Below are 13,418 nucleotides of genomic sequence, written 5' to 3'. Positions count from 1 at the left end.
TGGGCATCTATACTAACTTTCATGGGTTTGAAGAAAATATGCACAGGTGACTAAGCAGAAGGCTTGAGAATGACTTATTCTTAAGTTCTCCCTCACTAATTTATTGCCTTCAGTTCTATTTCTTTTTCTGCAATGTTATTTCTCTCTTTGTCATCTTTTACCGTCAGATTCGGATAATTATCAAGCATCATTATAGGCCCATAAAAATGTGCATTTATAGAAATGGAAATTAGGAAATTATATTAAACAAAAAACTGGAAACAGAAGTTTTATTTTATTTTATTTTTTGAAGCTGATGCTTTCTCTGGATCCAATATTTGCTGATTCATTTCTTCTAAGAAAACATAAGAAATCTGAAAACACTTCAACATTTGTCACCATTTGCACTTCTGAATTCCTGAAAGGAGATTAAAGACTTCTTGTGATCATATTCTCTTCCTCTGATCTTACAAAGTGGATAGCTAGGAGCATATTCCAGGGTTCTCCAAAGAGGTCAGTATTGACCTCTAAGATTTGATAGGTCTATACAAGGGATTATTATTATTATTATTATTATTATTATTATTATTATTATTAATAATAATAATAATAATAATAATAGTAGTAGTAGTAGTAGTAGTATTAGATAAAGTGGTAGTTATTAAATTATTTTCATATGATGAATGTTTGGGGGTTAATTAACTATCTGAAACTTTACAAAGGGGTCAATGAACTGAAGAATTTGTGGATCTCTGCTTAGTCCCATTCTAGAGTTACTTAGCAGTTTGTCATACTTATTCTTACTATTTACAGTATCCATTTGTCTCACTAATGATGACATAAATATAAAATCAGAATTCTGCCTCTGAGAGGAAACAGCAAAGTCATACAATTTCTTTGAAAGACACGCTAGGATGGTTGAAGTCCTGGAGCAGAAGATGGGACGAGACAAGAGTTTCAGCAGACTGGGCAGAAGTTCCACACACTAACATTGTTTCAAATACTAGTTTAATAGTGATTTCAAATATATTAAAGTTAAACCAGAAATAAGATAATGTTTATGTCATGAGATTAGGGAGGCTAAGAGGGATTCTGAAGTGGCAAAGTCCTTATGTGGAAGTATCCCACACAAAAACTGATACTGTTGTAAATATTTTGTGTATGGATAATTAAAATAATTATTTCCTGGCATGTTTACTGAGTTTGACTTGACATGAGGAACCAATTATTTTGGCATAATGCCTACATATATTTGAGTGTACTTATATTCCACATATGAACATACCGCTAAGCCTCCTGGTTCAGTCCATATCATGAATCAGATGTTTCTTTTTTTTTTCTTGCAGCACTACATTAACTCTAATTTTAATATGTAATTAATTTGGCTCCCCCATTTCTACTTTAGGTTTGTAAGCCAGGGGAACAGAGTTATAGTGAGTAATTACTGGAATTACAGAGATAACATATTTTTGCAAAAGGTCATCTGTCAATCTAAAAATCATAGGACAGGCTTTTCCATGAAGTATCCATGAAGTATCCAAATAGTTGTTTCAGGCAAGGGATTCCAAACTTATAGGTTTTGGAGTGGATGTGACAATGTTATTTTCCAACTTCTATTTTCAATTTTTATGTATCCTAGAAGGAGGTTGGGGACATTGCCACATGAGACCTTGTTTCTAGGTACGTAAATATCAAAGCTTTTTCCCCTGGATATGACTTTCTAGTTTAGAGTAAAGCTATGGCATTCCCTGGTAGCCTGCTGTCTTAAAACTAACCAGTCCAATGATGCTTTGCTTCTGAGGCCATAAAAGTTTATCTGTTGAGGATATTGCCTTTATATTAAATGGTTTCCACCAATGCATAGCTAATCAATGAGAAATGTCATGTAGATGTGACATGGTTCTTCCACAGAAGGAAAAGTATCCCCTACATACATATGCACTTATCCCACTATGCGTGTACATTCTGTTTATTCAGTATGACAGTACAAGACAATGTTTTCATGACAAAAGAAATATTCTTATCTTGAATCACATGAAAAATATTTGTGGCTGCTACAATAGCATTTTATAAAGTGTGTTAATCTTTGCAGTTTATAAATGGATGTTGCTGCATTCATTTGATATCATAGGCACCAGAAGGGGGCTAAAGAGTTGCAACTGATAACACATGCAATGTAGCATAGTCATGCAAACATGCAAACACTTAAGTATTTGTGTTCAAAGTCAGGGTGCAGGCAATGAAGGGTGGAGTTTGCCTTGCACATATTGTAATATTTTTGTCATCATAGTTAATAATGGAAGTCTATGTTCTCAAAATATGAGATAAACTGACTTAGTCATTAGATCTGATGGAGATTATGAAAGTTGTAATTTAAATCATCGGGAGAAGATCAGCGAAAAGGATTTATTCTTCCATTCTTCCTTTCATTCCCTTGCTCTATTTTTTCTACAGTATTATCCCTCAATAAATGAAGGTGCCTTAAGGAGGTTGCAGGGAAGTCTTTCTCCAGTATGGATACAAAACATAAAATAAATAATAGGAAATACACAAGGAAATCTAGGCTTGTTCTCAGTAATAATTTATAGTTAACAGACCCAATATAGCCATTCTCCTTCTTGCAAGTATTATGCACCCCCTTCCATTTCATCTCCAGCCTTAGGTAACTTTAATTATACCAATATATTTCCTCCTTAATCCATACTGTCCAAAAGTACCCTCAAAGTGCGTGAAATCTATTAGGTTTTGCACCTGTGACCATAGAGGGAAGTCCAGCTGGCTATGAGAACTACAACATAGACAATAGATATAGGACAAGACTCTGCAATGGGACAAAACATTTCAAGTGGGAAAACCTCTGAGGCTGGAAGGTGGAAGGAAAGAAAAGAGGATGACCAGTACTGAGATGAATAGACTCAATTACAGTGGTGACGAGTGCAGTGTTGGAAGACCTGAAGAACTAGGTTAGGGACAGAAGGTCATGGAGAAAATGTGTGAGGTTTCTAGGAGTCAAAAATAAATGTGGTAGCACAAATCAAATCATTTTTATTTTTGCTTACTCAAGGATGGGTGGAAAGCATTTGAGCTCAGTAGTGGGAAAAGGCTCCAAACCATGTGACGATGTTCTAACTTGGACAAAATTGATTAAAGGGAATCCCGCTTATTCTTCTATTTTGCCCATGAAAATCAGTTAGGGTTTCTTTGGGAAGTAGTGCGAAAATTTTACCAGGAAGCTATGTGCAAAATCTAGGCAAAGTAAAGTGCACATCTACAAGGAAGGCTAGTTGTTTCCCGACTGGTGACTTGAAGCAACTCAGTCACCACTATTTGAACATACCACCTGTTTTCATATCTGTTAAATGGGCACAGAGACAATTGAATGACAGAGACGAAAAGGGGTTAGTCGAGGTAAACAAAAACACCTGATGTATCACTCTGGCCCATCCTTCCCAAAGGAAACTTTTGTGTTTTGTTTCTTTTCCCCCTTCCTTTTTCCCTTTTCACCACTTGCCTGGGAGAGGGGGCGCCTGGCATTTTCATAATGCCTCCCACACAGCAGCTGGCTGGTTGGCACAAGGGAATGCTGGTAGGAAGCAGCTGCAGAGAGAAGGATGCTCAGGGATGCGTGAGCCAAGGATAAAGCTGAACCAGAGTATCTCCGAAGCTCAGGAGATGAAATCCTGGAGAATGTTTGCCTGAAGCACAGGATGTTTCCCTCCTCCTAAAACAAGCAGCAGCCTGCAGTCCCGGGAGGAGGGACCCAGCAGATCAGCTCAGAAGCAGCTCGTCTTGTCTCTAAGGTAAGATCCTGGTTTTCTCCACGATGAGCTTAAACTGATTTCTGGACTTACCGGAAGACTCATCCCCTCACCTGTCTGTACCGTGACCTGTGTGCTTCTTCGACCTGTGGTAAAGCACTTCTGTTACCTTTGGGAATCTCTTGCTTTGGCTGCTTTGAGGGGGGACGGGCTTCTGCTCCAAATTTCTGCGTGAGGGTCCTCCCCTCTCATGTTATACAAGAGGTGTCACTTCAGCTAATGAAGAGAGTTGTGGGGAAAAGGACAATTTCATTGCTCCTATTACGGTTTACTCTCTCTCTCTCTCCCTCTCCCTCTCTCTCTCTCTCTCTCTCTCTGAGAGTAGCACTGTTATTTCGGCTTTTAATTTCATTGGGGACCGCGCTGGGTGTGTGTTTGAGTGTGTGAGAGACAGAGAAAGGCAGAATAAGGGTTGAAATCATCTAACCTGCCAGCATTCCAGAAGATGCATGAGGACGGTACTCTCACACTTCCTCTTCAGATTAAGCATTTGAATTAGCCAATAGGAGCCGCATTTTTCCCCCCAATTTATAACTTCCAACGAGTGGAGGGAAAAGGTAAGGCTTTTAATGCCAGGAAACCTGGTGTAGCTTTAACCAAGCGGGAATAGGGATAGTTTCCTGAAGAAACACCCTAACCCCAAACCTTGGGTGGGAACTTTAGATAAGAATTGTGATGTGCCTAGATATACAAGGAATCACAAACAAGGGTGCATTTAGAGCAGTGTTTTTCAAACTTGGCAACTTGGAGATGTGTAGATTTCCATTAACAGAATTCCATGGCCGGGTACTATTAGGAATTGAAGTTGGCATTTTTAAGTAGCCAAGTTTGGTGGGGGGGAACACTTGGAGCCTCTTTATTTGTACATCAGAGAAGTACCGTAAACGGTGGGTGGTTGTGACTGCGAATTTGGCAATTTCTGAAGCTTTACTATCATGCTTTGATTAAATATTTAAACATGCATTTCTGCATAATGATTTTATTGAAATATTGGGGGGGGGTATTGCTATTAGTAAATATGCTGAAATCTCAGTATCTATTTGAAACTCTCCATCTCTTAGTTCTTAGATTTTCTAATTAAATTCTTGTCAGAAAAAAAGTAGTCTATTTAGTGCAGGTAGGTGTGCAAAGGGAACAGATCCCAAAGAATGTATGTCCTGAAAACAAGTAGCTAATTATTTAGTTGTTTCCTATGTAGTAATATATATTTGACAAATATTGGTTGATTTAGGAAGAATTTATTTGGAGCATGAACTAACACATTTATTAATTTGTGCACTGAATTCTGAAATCTTAATATTTGTTAATATTTGAAAAATGAAAAGTTGAGAGCTATATTGTCATCTTCTGTGTGAATATGCTGCTCAGTTTGAACTTTTCTGAAATGTATATTTATATAAAATATCTTGCAAAATTTAGACCCTTCCTCAATGAAAAAAGCCTTTGAGATTTGCCCTATATGTATAAAACTATGATATTGCGAAAATATTACTGGTGGATAATTGTGAAAACTAGCTGTCAGATTCAGATATATAATGATCCTGTATGATGTTTTATAGAGAGTACAAGAGTACAAATAGTTTTTTTAATCACGTGGAAATCAAGATCTTTTATTTGAATATAATATCTCTTTACAGCCTTAGGAATAATTAGAAATAGAAATTCCCTCCAATTTTACTTGCACCGCATATCCAGTAATACACTTTCAGATGTTAAGAGTATTTTTCAAATCATCAGGACAAAGGAAAAGGAGACAAATATCTAATTTGTGTCTTTTTGTACTATAAACATATTAATGTAGCAAAACATTCCAGAATTCAGACTAAGAGTTGAAAGAGGCCTTGGAAGTGTTCTATCTAGTCCAACCCCTGCTCAAGCAGGAGACCCTATTTATACCATTTCAGACAAATGGCTGTTCAATAGTGGAGCACTCATAACTTCTGAAGGCAAGTTGTTCCACTGGTTAATTTTTCTCATTGTCAGGAAATTTCTCTTTAGTTCTGGATTGCTTTCTCCTTGATTAGTTTCCATACATTGCTTCTTGCCTTGCCTTCTGGTGGTTTGGAAATAAGTGACCCCTCAAATATTGGAACACTTTTATCATGTTGCCCCTAATCATTCTTTTCCATTGGTTTTCAGTTGTGTTTTGTTTAAGGTAAATTCTAAATAAATTGCATTGGTTTACAAATGAGTTTTGTAACATGGTGAAATTTCATGAGCAGCAGTTCCCAATTTGTTGGGTTACCTCATATATTGTAAGATCTGTGATCCAATGAGGCTGAGGGGTCTCAAAAGCTCAAAGTACCTGAGAAGACAAGCAGAATTGGAATGACTAGCTAGCTCCTATATTTTTTTAAATAAATATACAGAATAGGAAACTTCATTGGTACAGCTTCTTATGCAGAAAATCCAAAGATGTTCTTGAAATTTTCATAGCATAACTATTACATGTATATAAAATCTCCATCCTTGGTTTTGCAGCTAGAAATCAAAAAAAGTAACTCAAAATATTAAATACTGAACATGTCTAACATACATATTAAACAGTTTCTATATTTCTTTTCTGTATTTTAGCACTTTCTCTGTTTATATCTCTTTCCTTAATTAAAGAGAGCTGGCCAATTAACAGTGTTAATATTTTCATGGACACAAACGTTTGATAAACAAAATGCAGGTATGTTTTAATTAATATTGATATTGCCTGTCAGTTACCGGCATTGTCAATATTAGGTACTGGTGAAATACAGGAAATTAGAGGTTACAGGAAGTTACCAGTACTGGTGAAATACAGGAAATTAGAGCATGGATTATTAAAAGCCCTTCATATCAAGGAATGAGTAAGAGCAACATCTCCTGAAGGAGCCATGAATAATAACACCCAGGAGAAGGTGTGAAAAACAGGTACACACATGAATATAACAATAAGGTGAGTTTGTAACTGACAGAAACAGGAAGAAAGTTTAAAGTTTAAATGCAATTCAGGGAATAGAAATTTTTGAATTTTGATAAAATATGTCAAACGTTCATTGGTGATTTGTTTTGCCATTGAACTATTAACTTTGTTAGAGGGTTTCCACAAAAGCTACAAGACTAGGATTGTTGTCATAAACTGTCAAACATGAGGGAAATATTAGGATACAGGCAGTCCTTGACTTACAAACATTCATTTAATGACGTTCAGAGTTACAATGGCACTGAAAAAAGTGATATACAACTGGTCCTCACATTTACAGTCCCCACAATCAGGTGCTCAAAATTCAGGTACTTGGCATCCAGTGTGTATTTAGGTTGGTTGCAGCATCCCAGGGCCGCATGATCACCTTTTATGACCTTCCCAGCCAGCTTTTGACAAGCAAAGTCAAGGGGGGAAGTTGCATTGGCTTAATGACAGAATAATTTACTTCAGTGCATTAAAGTGATTTGCTAAACAACCAAGACAAAAAAAGTTGTAAAATCGGGTTTGACTCACATAACAACTGCCTTGCTTAGCAACAAAATTTGTGATCTCAATTGTGGTTGTAAGTTAAGGACTATCTGTATCTGGTTCCAGGGAGACTATAAGGCAATTCCATTGCTAGAATCAAAATCCTCCTACACTAACTTGCCCTTCCCAGTCTTCTTGTGTTTTGTGATGATGTCAAATTAAGAGAGCCAAGAGTTTTTCAGTGTTCAGGGCACTCTGCCCAGCTTTATTATCTGTTCTGGAATGGCTCAGCCAGTGACAGACTAGCAATTTATTCCTGATCATCAGGGATGCCAGTGTAGGATATTTCATAATCTTGTTATATAATACCCATGAAATATATTTTGAAAGTGCCCAAATAAAGTTGCTTGCCAGAATTTCATCCAAAAGCAAAGAATATCTTTAAAAATTCCTTAAAACACAAAACCAATTCATGCAGCAAACAGAATTATAGTCTTTGACTGCTTAACAGATGGGCAGAGAAATTACTGTAGTGGAGGAAACTGTGGGAAAAGAATAATCAAGTCTCATGATCATAGGATGTTTAAAGCGACAGGAACAATCTGGTTGGAGAAAACCTTAGAGTTGTGAGTCAAGGCACCTATACGGTTTTCAATAACAGATATTCTGACATAAGCTCTTGCCTTGGTGATATCAAATATATGCACCAGCCATAGCATAAGTGTCAGGATATGTATACCAAAATAAGACATGGCTGAAAATGATTTAATTTTCTACTAGTAGCTCCTAATAAACACAATTCCTATTCTCTATGCAGTTATCAGATTTTTCTCCTCCCACCCCCTGCTGTAAATTCTACTCCTACAAAGTTAACAACAGGCCACTTCTGTCACAAATGTCTTGGGAACCATTAGTTCAGAAGATAATCCCTATTCTTCTTAATAACAATGTTTATGGGTAAACCTTTGGAAGCATTAATTATATTACAGGTAACTCCAAGTAAGAAAAGCACAAAACTAGGTTTTGTTTATACTCAGAAACTATTAAATAATTTTTGTTGTTAGCAGCTTTGTGCTTAGTCATTTTTGGCATTACCCACACTAGGTTAATCATTGTTTATTTTATCACCCACACTAGATTTCTTGTTCTTTGTAAGTACTTGTCTTTAAGCAGTAAATGACTTGGACCGTAAATAGAGGCTGTCTCTCTTCATCTGGACCAAAGGAGTTTCTAAGCCCTTTTATATTCTGCACTTCTTGAGTTTAAAGTTTATATTAAAGTATAGCATTTAAATGGAACAACAGTATGTGTCACTGTATTCTGAGTGTACGCTATAAAACGAGATATGTTGCTGGCCTAACTAATGGTCCATGAATTTGTTGAATGAGTTAGAACTTCAGCTATCAGCCAATGTGTGTTTTCAAATCAGCATTGACTCCTAGAGATAAATCCCTGCAGTTTTCTTGGCACAATTTCATAAGTGGTTTGCCATTGCTTCCTTTCTAGGCATGAGAGAAAGTGACTGACCAAAGTCACCCAGTTCTTTTCATGTTGAAGGCAGGATTAGAACACAAAGTTCCCCCGTTTTTAACCTGGTGCTTTAACCACTACACCAAACTGTAGCCATCAGCCAAATTCATTACTTTTTTTTTGTTTTTGTTAGCTTGCTGGAACCATGGCATATAAATTCACACCAATGCAGTAGGGTTAATTAGTGGTGTTCCCTCTTCCTAGATCTGGATATAAAATCATGCAACAGCACATCTAATAACAGTGCACCACATCAATAAAAAATTCAGTTCCTATTCTATTCTACTCTACTCTACTCTCTACAGGTTTACAACAGTTTATTTAGTGACCATTCAACGTTACATTCAAATGGCACTGAAAAATCTGACTTCTGACCATTTTTTATACTTACAACGTTGCAGCATTACCATGGTCACACAGGGGCCGGTTTAGCTCTGCCTGGTAAGGCCTGTTATTAAGAACACAAAGCCTGCAATTACTGCAGGTTCGAGCCCGGCCCAAGGTTGACTCAGCCTTCCATCCTTTATAAGGTAGGTAAAATGAGGACCCAGATTGTTGGGGGGGCAATAAGTTGACTTTGTAAATATATACAAATAGAATGAGACTATTGCCCTATACATTGTAAGCCGCCCTGAGTCTTCGGAGAAGGGCGGGGTATAAATGTAAACAAAAAAAAAAAATCAAAATTTGGACACTTGACAACTGACTCATATTTATGACGGTTGCCGTGTCCTGGGATCATGTGATCTCTTTTTGTAACCTTCTGACAAGCAAAGTCAATAGGGAAGCCAGATTCACTTAACAACCATGTTACTAACTTAACAGCTGCAGTGATTCACTTGTGGTCATAAAATGGGGTAAAGCTCAATAAATCTCTCACTTAGCAACATAAATTTTGGGTTCCATTACGGTTTTAAATTGAGGACTACCTGTACACTGAGCTGAAATACCTGTTGGGGAGGAGCAGAAGTAGAAAATCACTGCAGCAGTTTTCTTGTCATATGTAATGCAAACACACCCACAGTTAAGGTGCCAAATATTCACGACTAAGTATGCTTTTTAAGGACCTAAGGTGCAGAATTCCACAAGCAACTCTTTCCTTCCTTCTAAGTAAAAATGTAAGTTCTTGCTTAGAGATTGTAGCAGGAATTAATGGATTTAAATTAGATGCAACTTTCAGTGCAAAAGTTATATTGAGTCTATGAATGAATCTGGATCTAATCCAGCAATATTGTGATGTCTTTTTATGACATACAGATCTGCTGCAGCAGGTTTTTTCTTCATTTTGCCTGTGATAAAACTGACCAGTACCTGAGGTCAACAGTACTGTATTATAATAACACTACAAGCAAAAAGAGAAATCAGTCCCCAGTAATTGTCAGGACATGTGCAAATATCAACTCCCTTTGAAAAATTGGAAGAGTTTGAGGAGCGATTTTACTTTTATTACTTTTACTTTTCAGCATTTGTTGTTTGGTTTCTCTCACATGAAGGTACAAGCTGTCACCATTTAACAATTTATTTTTGATCTGACATTTAAGTGATGAGAAAGATTGGTAATCTGTAAATGGCTATTTTGCACATTTAAGTTAATAACTGTACATGAAAGCCCATGATGAACTATGCCCCAAATCTAAGTATAATTTACAAAAGTATTAGGTGAGACAAGCACATATTTTCTTAGCCTTTAAATTAGCAACTTAATTACAATTTTAATAAGGTGTTTTATATTTCTTTTTCATCCCATTTTTAACAAATGATTATATCATAGGTAAAATATTCAAGAATAAAATATTGAATATTTTGCTTATGATATAATCCCTTGTTAAAAATTGGATGAAATTGTGATGCATATTTTAAGGTTAAATCAGAGGTAGTATTTAATAAGTTATGCATGGCATTTTAATTACTCTAGGCTAAGTAAGTTTTCCCTAGAGATTCTATCTTATTAAGTAGGAATTAATTTCCTAGGAATGCTTTATAATAGCCTTGTTCTTATTTTGATTTTTTACTTTTTTAAAGGTGAGAAATAACAAAAACAGTGTAATTCATCTATACAGTAATCATCACTGGGATATAGAGTTTGGAGTTATGGATTAATTTAAAGATTTAGAATAATTCAAAGATATAATTTGAATAAATTGCTCCTTTGATAATGCCAGGATCTATACTGTATGTGTAAGAAAAAAAACTTTTAACATTTGCATTCATTTAGAATAGAATTTTATTGGCCAAGTGTGATTGGACACACAAGGAATTTGTCTTGGTGCATATGCTCTCAGTGTACATAAAAGAAAAGATACGTTCATCAAGGTACAACATTTACAACACAATTGATGATCAATATAGCAATATAAATCATAAGGATTGCCAGCAACAAGTTATAGTCATACAGTCATAAGTGGAAAGAGATTGGTGATGGGAACTATGAAACGATTAATAGTAGTGCAGATTCAGTAAATAGTCTGACAGTGTTGAGGGAATTATTTGTTTAGCAGAGTGATGGCCTTCGGGAAAAAACTGTTCTTGTGTCTAGTTGTTCTGGTGTGCAGTGCTCTATAGCGTCGTTTTGAGGGTAGGAGTTGAAACAGTTTATGTCCAGGATGCGAGGGATCTGCAAATATTTTCACGGCCCTCTTCTTGATTCGTGCAATATACAGGTCATCAATGGAAGGCAGGTTGGTAGCAATTATTTTTTCTGCAGTTCTAATTATCCTCTGAAGTCTGTGTTTTTCTTGTTGGGTTGCAGAACCGAACCAGACAGTTATAGAGGTGCAAATGACAGACTTAAAGTCAGTCATAACAGGCTCTTCTCTCATAATATGCAAAGCCAATTCTGTACAGTTTCTCTAACATGGATACCAGCAAGTGATAATATTGGATTAATGAGTTGTTTCCAGTGTTAAGGAAGGATGTATAGGAGCTCCCAAACTCTCTTTATGACTTGTATGGCTACTCTCCTTTTCTCAAATTAAGGCTGTACATTTGTAACTATATATTTTCATAAATAAAGCATGCAAAAAAGCACCATGTAATCTACTAAATCCAGCATTTTGTGGCAGAACTTTTGCTTAGGCCTGTGGAGTTCCCCTTTTCCTCCTTTTAATCAGCTGGTTCCCCAGTATACACCAAAGATTTTTCCCCACTGCTGAACTGACATGCTATCCACCCATCCTTGAGTCAACAAAAAACTATTGCAGCAGGACATCTGCTTTCCGCATTGCCAATCCTTATCCTGGTTCTATTGTCTCTATCACAGCAAGGCAATAGGAGACAAACCCTATCAGTCTTCATAGACATTGAAGCTGCCCTTGGAGACACACAAAAAAAAGCGCATACTTGAGCCATGATTATGTGCAAGTGATGAAGGGTCCCAAGACTGACCAGCCCCTCTTCTCTCTTAACAGATCCAAACATACAAGGGAGATACAAATGGAAGAGGGAATTTAATCAGCTGGTCTCTTTAACATTCTAACACTTTATATTGTATATGTACTCAAAGACCAAATTCCAATTTAAAATGTATTAGTTTAATAATAAGCCTTAGTGATACAGTGGTTAGAATGCAATATTGCAGACTAACTCTGCCATCTGCCAGCAGTTTGATTCTGACCGGTTCAAGGTTGACTCAGCCTTTCATCCTTCCAAGGTTGGTAAAATGAGGATCTAGATTGTTGGGGGCAAGTTGCTGACTCTGTAAATAGAACAGTAGAAACTAATGCAATTTAAAGGAACAAATAGAGAGAGAGAACATGTAGAAAATAAAAAAGAAAACCAGAAAAGAGAGAAAAAGCAAAACTATAATAGAGAAAACGAATATATAAAGAAATAACTCCCCATTTATCATAATAAGTATAAACAATTTCAGTAACTTATGACTTTCACCTAAAATACAACAAATGTCTCTTCTTCCCATATCCTATCTCTTATCTATAAACAACTCCTTAAATTTTTTTTAATTTCTTTTTGTCACAACAGTATACACAAACATTGTCATAAATAAAACAACATATCTTGAAGAATATATATATATATATATATATATATATATATATATATATATATATATATATATGTAAAAAAATATGCATCAACTATATTAATTTGATATAATGAAGGGAACAATAGGACAGGAACGGTAGGCACTTTTGTGCTCTTATGCACGCCCCTTATAGTCCTCTTAGGAATGGGGTGAGGTCAATAGTAGACAGTTTTTGGTTGAAGATTTTGGGATTTTGAGTAGAGACTATGGAGTCAGGTAATGAGTTCCAAGCATTAACAACTCTGTTACAGAAGTCATATTTTCTGCAATCAAGTTTGAAGCGGTTGACATTAAGCTTGAATCTATTTTTTGCTCTTGTAATATTGCGATTGAAGCTGAAGTAGTCTTTTACAGGAAGGATATTGCAATAGATGATTTTGTGTGTTAAACACAGGTCATGTTGAAGTCGACGGAGTTGTAAGTTTTCTAATCCCAGGATTTCAAGTCTGGTGGTATAAGGTATTTTGTTGTTTTCGGAGGAGCGAAGAACTCTTCTAGTAAAATATTTCTGGACTCGTTCTATTGTATTTATGTCAGAGATGTGGTATGGGTTCCAGACAGATGAGCTGTATTCATGAATAGGTCTGGCAAATGTTTTGTATGCTCTAGTTAGTAGTGTAGAGTT

The 13,418-nt window shown here is 36.2% G+C and overlaps 1 protein-coding gene across 4 annotated transcripts in view; it reads left to right on the top strand.

The window, feature by feature from the left end:
* Window positions 1-3,748: 3,748 nt before the first annotated feature.
* The window catches only part of PAK6 (p21 (RAC1) activated kinase 6), a 66,689-nt gene continuing 57,019 nt past the window's right edge, over window positions 3,749-13,418 (top strand). Inside the window, exon 1 of one of the 4 annotated variants that reach the window (XM_058162118.1) lies at window positions 3,749-3,779. The gene's annotated coding sequence lies outside the window, so the exon portion shown is untranslated. Of the gene's footprint in view, window positions 3,889-13,418 lie in introns of all 4 variants that reach the window. The other 3 variants (XM_058162115.1, XM_058162111.1, XM_058162112.1) reach the window with 3 other exon arrangements.

This window comes from Ahaetulla prasina, chromosome 1 (assembly GCF_028640845.1).
Source record: "Ahaetulla prasina isolate Xishuangbanna chromosome 1, ASM2864084v1, whole genome shotgun sequence".
Lineage (NCBI taxonomy): Eukaryota > Metazoa > Chordata > Lepidosauria > Squamata > Colubridae > Ahaetulla > Ahaetulla prasina.
Note: the sequence above shows the minus strand (reverse complement) of the source record. Positions and strands in the feature narration are given on the sequence as shown.